The sequence below is a fragment of the Bufo gargarizans genome, chromosome 1 (assembly GCF_014858855.1).
Source record: "Bufo gargarizans isolate SCDJY-AF-19 chromosome 1, ASM1485885v1, whole genome shotgun sequence".
NCBI lineage: Eukaryota > Metazoa > Chordata > Amphibia > Anura > Bufonidae > Bufo > Bufo gargarizans.
The window spans coordinates 129,651,494-129,665,714 of NC_058080.1; positions in this window are offsets into that span (position 1 = coordinate 129,651,494).

A 14,221-nucleotide genomic window follows, 5' to 3' on the forward strand; every position below is an offset into this window, starting at 1 on the left:
GGTTCTGCTGGGGCAGTATATTGTGCCGCACTGTGGTATTGGGTTCTGCTGGGGCAGTATATTGTGCTGCATTTTGGTATTGGGTTCTGCTGGGGCAGTATATTGTGCTGCACTGTGGTATTGGGTTCTGCTGGGGCAGTATATTGTGCTGCACTATGGTATTGAGTTCTGCTGAGGCAGTATATTGTGCTGCACTGTGGTATTGGGTTCTGCTGGAGCAGTATATATTGTGCCGCACTGTGGTATTGGGTTCTGCTGGGGCAGTATATTGTGCTGCACTATGGTATTGAGTTCTGCTGAGGCAGTATATTGTGCTGCACTGTGGTATTGGGTTCTGCTGGAGCAGTTTATATTGTGCTGCTCTGTAGTATTGGGTTCTGCTGGAGCAGTTTATATTGTGCTGCACTGTGGTATTTGGTTCTGCTGAGGCAGTATATTGTGCATGTGAACATATGATAACGGAATGCATGCGGAGTAACTTAGGGTTTATTTAGCGGACCCATTGAAATGAATGGTTCTGCATACGGTCTGAAAAAAACAAGGAACGGACATGGAAAGACAATATGTTCGTGTAGATCAGGGGTAGGCAACCTCCGGCACTCCAGCTGTTGTGAAACTACAACTCCCAGTATGCATACTTGCCCTGCTCTTGTAAAAACTCTCATAGAAATGAATGGAGCATGCTGGGAATTGTAGTTTTACAACAGCTGGAGTGCCGAAGGTTGCTGATCCCTGGTGTAGATCGTAGATTATATAACAGCACACAATGTCAATCAGCTGCTTCTAAGGCCACCAGGATATTGTCATGCATTAAACGAGGCATGGACTCGCGGGGCAGGGATATAATATTACCACTTTACAAGGCATTGGTGCGGCCTCATCTGGAATATGCAGTTCAGTTCTGGGCACTAGTACATAGAAAGGATGCTCTGCAGCTGGAAAAAGTACAGAGGAGAGCGACTAAACTGATGAGGGGCATGGAGGGTCTTAGTTATGAGAAAAAAAGAAAGAATAAAAGAATTACATTTATTTAGTCCTGAGAACATACGTCTAAGGGGGGGACAAGATTCACCTATACAAATATATAAAGGTAAAAAGCTGTTCCATGTAAAATGCCCTCAAAAGACAAGGGGGTGCTGCCACCGACTGGAGAAGAAAACATTCAGTCTCCAGAAGCGTCGAGCTTCTTTACTGTAATAACTGTGAATCTGTGGAATAGACTTCCTCAGGACGTGGTCACAGCAGGAACAGTGGACAGTTTTAAAAAGGGTTTAGATTAATTCTTAAAAGTAAATGACATTAATGTTTATGAAAACGTGTAGAAATCCGAGTCTCACTTCCTTCTGGGATTTACGTCCCCACCTATCCCTTGGTTGAACTTCATGGACTTTTTTCAACTGTATTAACTATGTAACTTCTGTTTTTCTTTTTTTGTGGACCTATCAAAATGAATGGTTCTGCATACGGTCCACAAAAAAAAGGAATGGACACGGAAATAAAATACGGTCATGTGTATGAGCCCTAAAGTAACCAGAGATGATACAAGAGTAGCTGACATAATAAATTGCGTACACTCATCTCATGCAGTTATTGGCACCAGCAGAACTATATGATCCAGCAGTTAAGTGCATCAGAGAGAGACGATTACTGCCGAGCTATACATTTAAGCAAGTCCTCAGGACGAAATTAACCCCTAGAAGCAACACAGAATCTGAAGGAGCATGGCATGATTGTTTGTTGGATCCATATGGCATCCAAACCTCCATCAGTGAGATGTACATGACCAAGGGCCCACGTGGTTTTAGATTTGATTCCCAGATAGCTACAGCACAGATTATATATAATCAATTACTAAAGTATAGTATGATGGTGGATATGAAAATATACCTTTTGTAACTATTTCTTTTCATTTCCCTGGTAGTAATAACATATTTGGGATAGCTGAATCTTGTCGATACTCCTAGAGAGCTGGGATTTTTTTTTTTTAGCTAGAATCTCCAATCCCTCCTCTTGCACTAGTTTACAAACCTTTTCTTCCAAGAGTTGTAGACCAGCGGGGGTGGCTTTCCAACATAAATACCAGTTTTCAGCTGGGGAAATATGCAGCGGTACTTGTCCAACCAAAAGCCAGTATTTCTAAAGCCGGGAATTCGCCGGTGTGCAGTGGTATCCGACCATGACAAATACAGTAACTCCAGTAATCTGTTCCTCCGCTGGAAAACCTGACTAGTGATGAGCAGCAGGGGTCATAATCGAATTCGTGATATTTGGCAAATATTTTGTAGAATATTCGTCGAATATTCGCAAATTTGAATATTCATTATATTCTACATTCTTTTTTTTTTTTACTCGAAAATTGGCAAGGTAATGATGGCAGAATATGCGAATATTACGCGATCAATACAGGCGTGGGTCAGAAACGAATATATAGCACGATAGAATATATATATTAGTTTTTTAGAATATTCATAATTTTTTTTAATCTGAAGTCATAATTCCTCCCTGCTTAACCGCCTCCGGACCGCCTAACGCAGATGTGCGGTCCGGAGGCGGCAGCGCTGCGCACAACGACGCATATACGCGTCATCTCGCGAGATGCGAGATGACGTGCTATGCGGCCCACGCATGCGCAGTTCGGGCCGGCATTTCGTCAGGGACCATTTCGTCATCAGCTTGCCAGCCAATGATCGCGGCTGGCAAGCTGATGATTTTCCCAAAAAACAATCAGAGAGCCAGATAACAGATCATATTTGTAAATATGATCTGTTATATGGCTGCCTGCTCCTCTGCTGGTTCTTTTCGTCGGTTGGATCCAGCAAAGGAGCAGGCTTCACAGTGAGTACACCAAACACTACACTTTAGCCCCAGATCACCCCCCTGAACCCCAATTAACCCTTTGATCACCCCTTTGTCAATCACTAGTGAAAGGAAAAAAGTGATCAGTGTAAACTGTCACTTTTTTTTTCCACTGGTATTGACCGTTAGGTTTTAGGTATAGTTTAGGCCCCTTGGTTAGGTAGTTAGCGATCAGTTAGCGCCCAGCCCACCGCACCGCAGTCCGTTATTCGCTGATTAGCGTATCGCTAATCAGCATTTGTACTTTTATAGTATCTGGAAGTGATCAAAACTGATCACGGTCAGATCTATAATTGTATTAGTGTCACTTTAGTTCGCCCTCCACCCAAAACGCAGTGTTTGCCCGATCAGGCCTGATCGGTCGCCCACACGTGCGTTCGCCCACGCCCGCCCCACCGCAGTGACCAAAAAATTTTTTTTTTTGATCACTGCACAATCACTTTACACGCACTGCGGCGATAAAAAAAACAGTTTTGATATTTTTTATCAACCGCAGCGGCCTCCGGTACTTCGCTAGCCTCCCCTTTGTAAGACAGGCTTGCTTTTTTTTTCTTGGGTAGTCTCAGGGAATACCCCTAAATTTAGTTGCCCACATGTCAAACAGGGGGTATTCCTCTGAAGAGGCCTACAGGCTTCTGACCCAGTCGGATGAGGAGTGGGAACCCTCATCTGATGAATCCAGCGGGTCAGAATATGAACCTGTAGAAAGCAGTGGCTCTCTGACCCAAAGTTCGGACGAGGAGGCTGAGATCCCTGATACCATCAGGCGTACCCGGCACCGTGTCGCTAGACCGCAGGTTGCGCAGGATCCGCTTCAAGAGCAGCAGAGTGGGGCTGGTGCTGTCGGATTACGTGGTGAGGCATACACCAGCAGCCCAGCCCTCCCTGGACCTAGTACCAGCACTGCCGTACAACCTGGTGAAGTAGCGAGCACCAGAAGGGCAGTTGAAGCTGGTACGGTGGCACGTGCAGTAGTGACCCCGTCGCAGCCACCGCAAAGACGTGCCCGTAGAGCCCCTAGAATCCCAGAGGTGCTGGCAAACCCTGATTGGCAGTCCCCAACTTCAGCCGCACCTGTAGTTTTCCCTTTCACTGCCCAGTCTGGAGTTCGGGTTGAGACAGCTCAGATCGGTTCGGCCCTGGGATTTTTTGAGCTGTTCTTGACTACGGAGCTCTTAGACATAGTTGTGGCCGAAACAAACAGGTATGCCACACAATTTATAACCGCCAACCCGGGAAGCTATTATGCCCAGCCTTTCCGGTGGAAACCAGTCCAAGTTTCCGAAATTAAAACTTTTCTGGGCCTCCTCCTCAACATGGGCCTGACAAAAAAGCATGAATTGCGGTCATATTGGTCCACGAACCCGATTCATCACATGCCCATGTTCTCTGCTGCTATGTCCAGGGCACGTTTTGAGGCCACCCTGCTTTTGACCGGCTCCACAAAATTCGGCCCCTCATAGACCATTTCAACCAGAAATTTGCAGATTTGTATACCCCAGAGCAAAACATCTGCGTAGACGAGTCCCTGATACATCCCAAGCAAGCGCGCCCGGTATGGGGTCAAATTGTATAAGCTCTGTGAAAGGGCCACAGGCTATACCCACAAATTTCGGATCTATGAGGGAAAAGATCAGACCCTGGAGCCGGTCGGTTGCCCTGACTACCTGGGGAGCAGTGGGAAGACAGTTTGGGACTTGGTGTCACCCTTATTCGGCAAGGGGTACCATCTTTATGTGGACAATTTTTACACAAGTGTGGCCCTCTTTAGGCATTTGTTTCTAGAACGGATTGGCGCCTGTGGTACCGCGCGAACTAGTCGCGCGGGCTTCCCCCAACGGCTCGTTACCACCCGTCTTGCAAGGGGGCAGAGGGCCGCACTGTGTAACGAAGAACTGCTCGCGGTGAAATGGAGAGACAAGCGTGACGTTTACATGCTCTCCTCCATTCACGCAGACACGACAATACAAATTGAGCAAGCAACCCGTGTCATTGAAAAGCCCCTCTCAGTCCACGACTATAACCTTCACATGGGAGGGGTGGGCTTCAATGACCAGATGTTGTCTCCGTATTTAGTTTCCCGCAGAACCAGACGCTGGTATAAGAAGGTGTCTGTATTTTTAATTCAATTGGCTGTATATAATAGTTTTGTTCTCTACAGTAAGGCTGGGAGAACTGGATCCTTCCTCAAATTTCAGGAAGAGATCATCGAGAACCTCCTGTACCCAGGAGGTTCCGTGGCCCCATCCACCAGTGTAGTTAGCCGTCTACACGAGCGACATTTCCCCAATGTCGTTCCTGGTACCTCAACCCAACTGTCACCCCGAAAAAGATGTTGTGTCTGTAGCAGGAGTGGAATAAGGCGTGACACCCGCTATTTCTGTCCTGACTGTCCTGACCACCCTGCCCTATGCTGAGTGTTTCCGGAAGTACCATACACAGGTACACTATTAGCATAGGGATCATCTCACCAGGACAGGCACACAGGGCTATTAGGGCCCATTCACTCACAGCTGCTGCAAACGTCTCCTTTCACATGGGACAAAGTGCATAACGCACTTCGCCACATCTTTGGGCGATTTGCGCTTTGCACATTGATCCATGGGGAAGGAGAGGTTTGTTCTATAAAGGTAAAAAAAATAATAAAAAAACACCAGTAAGCAAAAAGGTTAATGTTCAGTTAAAAAAGTTAAAGTTTATATGTTCTGTTGCAAAGTTAATAAAATTATTGCGTTGCGTTTTTTTTTACCTTCCAGGTGGACCAACCGATCTACTAGCTTCAGCACTGATGTGCATTCTGACAGAAGCATTGCGCTGCTGTCCGATTACACGCAAGTCGGTGTATGCGGCGCTGCAAGACGAGATTTCTACTCTGCAGTAACAGATACGTTTGCCAAGGCATACGAGCTGAGGAGGAGGCGGCGTTCCTATGCTTTGGCAAACACTTTGTATGTAAAAAAATAAATAAATCCCGGCAATGATTTATTCATCCACATCGATTGATGTGAATGGAGAAATCTGGTTTGCCAGGGCATACGAGCTAAGTGGGTATGGATGTAGGGCGGAGCTCCTATATCCTGGCAGACGCCTTTCCCCTCCATTTTTTTTTTTGGCAGAGATTTTTTTATCCACATTGATCGATGCGAATGAAGAAATCTGTGCCGTTTATTTTTTTTCTTTCAGCCCAGAGGCTGAACGGAAAAAAAAAATCTCATTACCTGTATGCTCAATATAAGGAGAATAGCAGAAACTCCTAATGCTGGCCATACATGTAATGATTGCGGAGACCCTCAAATGCCAGGGCAGTACAAACAACCCACAACTGACCCCATTTTGGAAAGAAGACACCCCAAGGTATTTGCTGAGGGGCATATTGAGTCCATGAAAGATTTAAATTTTTGTCCTAAGTTAGCGGAAAGTGAGACTTTGTGAGAAAAAAAAAAAAAAACAATTTCCGCTAACTTATGCGAAAAAAAATAATTCTATGAACTTGCCAGGCCCCTCATTGGATACCTTGGGGTGTCTTCTTTCCAAAGTGGGGTCACATGTGGGGTATTTATACTGCCCTGGCTTTTTAGGGGCCCTAAAGCGTGAGAAGAAGTCTGGGATCCAAATGTCTAAAAATGCCCTCCTAAAAGGAATTTGGGCACCTTTGCGCATCTAGGCTGCAAAAAAGTGTCACACATCTGGTATCGCCATACTCAGGAGAAGTTGGGGAATGTGTTTTGGGGTGTCATTTTACATATAACCATGCTGGGTGAGAGAAATATCTTGGCAAAAGACAACTTTTCAATTTTTTTTATACAAAGTTGGCATTTGACCAAGATATTTCTCTCACCCAGCATGGGTATATGTAAAATGACACCCCAAAACACATTCCCCAACTTCTCCTGAGTACGGCGATACCAGATGTGTGACACTTTTTTGCTGCCAAGGTGGGCAAAGGGGCACATATTCCAAAGAGCACCTTTCGGATTTCACCGGTCATTTTTTACACATTTTGATTGCAAAGTTCTTCTCACACATTTGGGCCCCTAAATTGCCAGGGCAGTATAACTACGCCACAAGTGACCCCATTTTGGAAAGAAGACACCCCAAGGTATTCTGTGAGGGGCATGGTGAGTTCCTAGAATTTTTTATTTTTTGTCGCAAGTTAGTGGAATATGAGACTTTGTAAGAAAAAATTAATTAAAAAAATTATCATTTTCCGCTAACTTGTGACAAAAAATAAAAAGTTCTATGAACTCACTATGCCCATCAGCGAATACCTTATGGTGTCTACTTTCCGAAATGGGGTCATTTGTGGGGTTTTTCTACTGTTTGGGCATTGTAGAACCTCAGGAATCATGACAGGTGCTCAGAAAGTCAGAGCTGCTTCAAAAAGCGGAAATTCACATTTTTGTACCATAGTTTGTAAACGCTATAACTTTTACCCAAACCATTTTTTTTTTTTTTGCCCAAACATTTTTTTTTTATCAAAGACATGTAGAACAATAAATTTGGCAAAAAATGTCATTTTTTTGCAAAAAAATCGTTAAATTTTGATTAATAACAAAAAAAGTAAAAATGTCAGCAGCAATGAAATACCACCAAATGAAAGCTCTATTAGTGAGAAGAAAAGGAGGTAAAATTCATGTGGGTGGTAAGTTGCATGACCGAGCGATAAACGGTGAAAGGAGTGTAGTGCCGAAGTGTAAAAAGTGCTCTGGTCATGAAGGGGGTTTCAGCTAGCGGGGCTGAAGTGGTTAAAGGGAACCTGTCACCAGGATTTTGGCCATAGAGCTGGGGACATAGGCTGCTAGATGGCCACTAGCACATCTGCAATACCCAGTCCCCATAGCTCTCTGTGCTTTTATTGTGTTAAAAAAACGTTTTGATCAATATGCAAATGACCTGAGATGTGTCCTGTGTCCGGAGATGAGTCCAGCGGAAAGGAGCCCAGCACCGCCCCGCGTCCTCCGAATCTCCTCCTTGCTGGCTGACGTCATACAGCTGGAGCGCCGAAATCTCGCGATGCGCGAGCTAGCGCATGTGTAGTTCTTTGCCTGTGCTGATGCCAGCACAGGGAATGAACATGATGCCGACACTGCACGGTTTTTTAACACAATAAAAGCACACAGAGCTATGGGGACTGGGTATTGCAGATGTGCTAGCGGCCATCTAGCAGCCCATGTCCTCAGCTCTATACACAAAATCCTGGTGACAGGTTCCCTTTAAGGAGGGAGGAATTATGACTTCAGATTAAAAAAAATTATGAATATTCTAAAAAACTAATATATATATTCTATAGTGCTATATATTCGTTTCTGACCCACGCCTGTATTGATCGCGTAATATTCGCATATTCTGCCATCATTACCTTGCCAATTTTCGAGTAAAAAAAAAAAAGAATGTAGAATATAATGAATATTCAAATTTGCGAATATTCGACAAATATTCTACAAAATATTCGCCAAATATCACGAATTCGATTATGACCCCTGCCGCTCATCACTAGTCAGATTTTCCAGCGGAGGAACAGATTACTGGAGTTACTGTATTTGTCATGGTCTGATACCACTGCACACCGGCGAATTCCCGGCTTTAGAAATACTGGCTTTTGGTTGGACAAGTACCGCTGCATATTTCCCCAGCTGAAAACTGGTATTTATGTTGGAAAGCCACCCCCGCCGGATCCCATTATAGTCATTGAGGATCCGGCGGTGTGCAGCAGTATGGAACTCCAGTAGTCTGCTCCTATGCTGGAACAGACTAGCGGATTACCTTCAGTGCAGGTATGGACACCTTTAGCCAACAACTCCAATACTTCTGCAGAGCTTGGGAGGATGAGATAGGTAACACATTCTCAGAAGATAGAGGCATGTATGCTCTCACACAAACATAATATGGCTTGAGAGAAAAAAATCGGAAGTATTTTGCCAGAGGACCAATATCTGGTAAACTAGTAGGGCATTAATCTGTCTGGTGTAAGATGCTTGAAATATCCAGCAAACATTGCAAGTATTCCATGATCGTTCTGGCCCAGAATGACGGTACTCCCTTCCACTTTTACATAGCTTGATAGCCCCTACCATAAGGCTGGGTTCACACCTGAGCGTTTTACAGCGCGTTCCTACACGCTGTAAAACGCTCAACAAGGAGAAACCAATGATTCCCTATGGGAATGGTTCTCACCTGGGCATTTAAGGCGCGTACGATCGCGCTGTAAAACGCCCGACGCCCCAAGAAGTACATGAGCTTCTTTGGGGCGTTTTGTCGCGCGTTCCCGTACATAGACTTTCGGGAACGCACGACATTGGGCTTCCTTTCAGAAAGCTCAGGTGTGAACCCAGCGTAAACTGAAATACACAGCCATAATGGTTAGTTACTAGGCTAGTTGGTTCCTAAGGATAGGCCACCAGTAGTAAACTCCTGGAAAATCCACCTATCTTTCAAGTCACATATGCCCTAACCCCTTTGATCAGCTTTTATTGCTGGAAGAATTGCTCAGGCTTATTGAGGTTGAGCCAGGTCCTCTGGAAGTAGAGTTTAGAGGGGTTGCAAGAGATTTTAAAAAATTGGGTCTACATTTCCCTAATATTATCCATGGGCTGTGCCTGGAACGCCCAAATCATGGAATTACAAATTGCAGGATGACATCAGCTTGAATCACTGTGACAGTGTCCTTTACACACTTCTGCCATCTAGTGACTAAATATCAAACTACATGACGTTGCAGTTAAATGGGTTATCTCATCCCACAAGTATTGCTATGCAATGAATGGGGCAATTCAAATGAAGTATTATTGCAATATTCCTGAAATACTAATGTTGTTAGTTTTTGTAGGTACACCACATTTTCCTCTCTGGTAGCGCCCCCTTCTACTGCATTCAGTGGTGGACCAGACATGCTCAGTCACTCGTCCCTGCTCTCCTCCTCTAGTGATCCGATTTAGACATAAAAAACCTATACATATGGGGTATCGTTGTAATCGTACTGACCCAGAGAATGGAGGGTATGGGTCAGTTTTGCTGTAAAAAAACGCAGTGGGAACAAAACCCGTAAAACGGTGGTGCTATTGCGTTTTTCTTTTCCAATTACACCCCATTTGGATTTTTTTTTACTGCTTCCTACAACATTTTAAGCATAGTTAAAGGGGTTGTCCGGGTTCAGAGCTGAACCCGGACATACCCTTATTTTCACCCCGGCAGCCCCCCTGAGCCTAGCATCGGAGCATCTCATGCTCCGATGCGCTCCAGTGCCCTGCGCTAGATCGCGCAGGGCACAGGCTCTTTTGTTTTTAATAACACACTGCCGGGCGGTAACTTCCGCCCGGCAGTGTGTTTGGTGACGTCACCGGCTCTGAGGGGCGGGCTTTAGCTCTGCCCTAGCCGTTTTACTGGCTAGGGCAGAGCCAAATCCCGCCCATCAGTGCCGGTGACGTCACCGGGGTTCCTGTCAGCCCCATGGAGAGCCCGGTACGTCACCGGAACTCTGAAAAATGCCTTTGCCCTGCGCGATTTAGCGCAGGGCAAAGGAGAGCATTGGAGCATGAACTGCTCCAATGCTCATGTCAGGGGGGCTGCTGGGGTGAAAATGGAGGGCTGTCCAGGTTCAGCTCTGAACCTGGACAACCCCTTTAATGGTGGCATTAGAAAGTACAACTTTTACCGCAAAAAATTAAGCCCTCATACAGCTATGTGACCGGAAAAAATAAAAAAGTTATGGCTCACGGAAAATAGGGAGGAAAAATGAAAACGCAAAAACGAAAAAAAAAAAAAAAAAGTAACTCCTTTGGATAACTCCATTATCCAAAGGATAAATCCCAGTCCATGTCCCCTCAGTACTGGGAATCAGTGGGAGTCATATTAGAAGGTAACAAAAGGTTGGATAACTAAAGGTGGAATTCCCTTTTAATGTCCCTTAAAGGTGGCCACACATTAGATAGAAGTTGGTTGACGATCTCAACATCGCATAAGTGTCTGTCCATATGTATGTGTCTGTTCCTGTGTGTCCCTATGTGTGCATATGTCCCTGTGTGTGTGTCTGTCCCTGTGTGTGTGTGTGTGTGTCCCTATGTGTGTATCTGTCCCTGTGTGTGTCCCCGTGAGTGTATGTGTATCTGTCTCTGTGTGTATTTGACCGTCCCTATGTGTGTGTCTGTCACTGTGAGTGTCTGTATCTGTGTGTCCCTGTGAATATGTGTGTGCTTGTGTGTATTTGACCGTCCCTGTGTGTGTGTCTGTGCCTGTGTGCGTGTCTGTCCCTGTGTGTATTTGACCGTCCCAGTATGTGTATCCCTATATGTGTGTGTGTGTGTCCCTGTATACAGTCCGGTCCATAAATATTGAGACATCAACACAATTCTAACATTTTTGGCTCTATACACCACCACAATGGATTTGAAATCAAAGGATTTAATTTGAGGGTATTTACATCCAAATCAGGTGAACGGTGCAGGAATTACAACAGTTTGCATATGTGCCTCCCACTTGTTAAGGGGCCAAAAGTAATGGGACAATTGGCTTCTCAGCTGTTCCATGGCCAGGTGTGTGTTATTCCCTCATTATCCCAATTACAATGGCAGATAAAAGGTCCAGGGTTCATTTCAAGTCTGCTATTTGCATTTGGAATCTGTTGCTGTCAACTCTCAAGATGAGATCCAAAGAGCCAGGGCCAGCGCCACCTGTAAGGCGACCTAGGCAGCCGCCTAGGGCGCAATTTAGCAGGGGGCTCCGGAACCGTGCGGTTTTTAAAAAAAACGTTGGTTAAGTGGCGGCCGGGCCTGCCGCAAGTTTTATTTTAAAGTACCGCGCCTGCCGCAAGTTTTCATTTCCGCCCACCCATAGCGGAATTGAAAATGCAGATGTGAAAGTAGCCTTGGGTTTATTAGAGGACTAGCACAAAGTGAAAGTACCAGTCACACAGTTAGAAAAACAATTAACTCTTTGTGACAGAATAACTCAATATTTTTTAATAAAGGCCGATTGAAAATATGATTTTAGCCAAAAATGAGTAAAATGCAATCCTAAACAAAAATTGCCCCAGGTGTACATAGCTTTTACCAGGCATAAATGTCCCATCTGTAAATTTATGGCATATCAATAGGATATGCCATATATATGTCCAATAGGTGCGGGTCACACCTCTGAGGTCCACTCAACAAGACCCCATTGTGCACCTGGAATGGGGAGGTGTCCACGCATGTGCAGCTCTTACCATTCAATAGGACTTACAAAGGTAGCTAAGCATGGCCACTTCTCCATTCCTGGGGAATATGCCATTAGTGTCCAAACGGGACAACCGCTTTAAGGGGGTTTCAGAAGGTTTACAGTCAATTTTTCAAACTTTCATGTGAAGATGGATTGTCACCATTATTCTATTTACTGTATCCATCTGTATAGGTAAGGCTACTTTCACACTAGCGTTTTTTGCGGATCCGTCATGGATCTGCAAAAACGCTTCAGTTACAATAATACAACCGCATGCATCCGTCATGAACGGATCCAGTTGTATTATGTCTTCTATAGCCACGACAGATCCGTCTTGAACACCATTGAAAGTCAATGGGGGACGGATCCGTTTTCTATTGTGCCACAGAAAACAGATCCGTCCTGGCACACAATAGAACATAGAATGTGTCGGCAGATAAGAACCATTTGGCCCATCTAGTCTGCCCAATATACTAAATACTATGGATAGCCCCTGGCCCTATCTTATATGAAGGATAGCCTTATGCCTATCCCATGCATGCTTAAACTCCTCCACTGTATTTGCAGCTACCACTTCTGCAGGAAGGCTATTCCATGCATCCACTACTCTCTCAGTAAAGTAATACTTCCTGATATTACTTTTAAACCTTTGCCCCGCTAATTTAAAACTATGTTCTCTTGTAGCAGTTTCTTTCTTCTTTTAAATATTCTCTCCTCTTTTACCTTGTTGATTCCCTTTATGTATTTAAAAGTTTCTATCATATCCCCTCTGTCTCGTCTTTCTTCCAAGCTATTGTCTCGTCTTTCTTCCAAGCTTCCAATGTAAGTCAATAGGGACGGATCCGTTTTCTCTGACACAATCTCAGTTTGGCTCCGTTTCGTCAAGCGGACAGCAAAACGCTGCAGGCAGCGTCTTGGTGTCCGCCTCCAAAGCGGAATGGAGACTGATCGGAGGCAAACTGATGCATTCTGAGCGGATCCTTATCCATTCAGAAAGCAGTTTTGGACCACTTGTGAGAGCCCATGACGGGTCTCAGAAACGGAAAGGCAAAACGCTAGTGTGAAAGTCGCCTAAGTGCAGCGGACCACACTTTACAGTAAAAAAATGTATGCCAACATACACTGGCCCCCAGATCTTACCAAAGCTACGCTCTTTTGGTGTATGCTGTGTGGATGGGGCCCTGTGGATACATTTGGCATCTGCTCCAGGAGCTTACACAGTCCTATGTACACTAAATGATATGTGACCAGAGCTAAAAGGGGTATTCCGACCCCTGAAATGGCCCCCCATATGCCCGGGCCCCTCACACACAATGTACTTAGCGGGTGATGCTAGGGAGGCTCGCCCCCCTCTGCCATTGGCTGCCCCCCTCCGCCCAATGTTTTCATCCACGCACGGGGAGAAGCAGCAGCGGATGTGTAGGGACCAGGAGTGACGTGGGTGACGGGGAGCCAGGTAAGTACATTGTGTGTGCGGGGCCAAGGCATATGGGGGGGGGGGGGCATTTCAGGGGTCGGATAACCCCTTTAAAGGGGTATGTCCATTAGACATAGTTATGCTATTAGATCAGTGGGGGTCTGACCTCTGAGACCTCCACCAATCACAAAAATGGGGGCCATATGTATCCTCAAAATAAATAGAGCGACTGGTTGAGCATACACCCTGCTGCTCCATTCATCTCTGGCAGTCCCAAAAAAGTGGAGCAATAGTGTGCATGTTCAGCGGGTGCCTACCCCCAGGGCCCTCCCTATTATGTGTCCCAGGTGTAGGAATGCCAAGTGGTATGTTGCAGCCTAAATGTCTGCGGTGCTCCTACCTGGACACAGCTGGACCCCAGGCTTTTGCTCCGAAGCAATAGGGGGAATAATTGAGGGATAAAAGAATAACTTTAGTCCAGACCTTGAGATGAAGTTCAATGGCAGCTTTACTTTGCATAAACGTTTCTACAAAATAGTTTACAGGTGTTGTCTTGGTTCTAGCAGGCTTTAGCATTAAAACTGGCAGGCAAACTCAACTCTGCTATATCTGTTTCTCTCTCTGACTCTGCTGTACTGACAGGCTGGCTGTATAACTCAGCTTCTTCTGTATGATGCACTTCTCTTTGTAGTCTGACTCTAGGTTATGCCAGGGAACTTTCCTCCTGGCTCCTGAGGCTTCAAGCTTTGGCCTCCA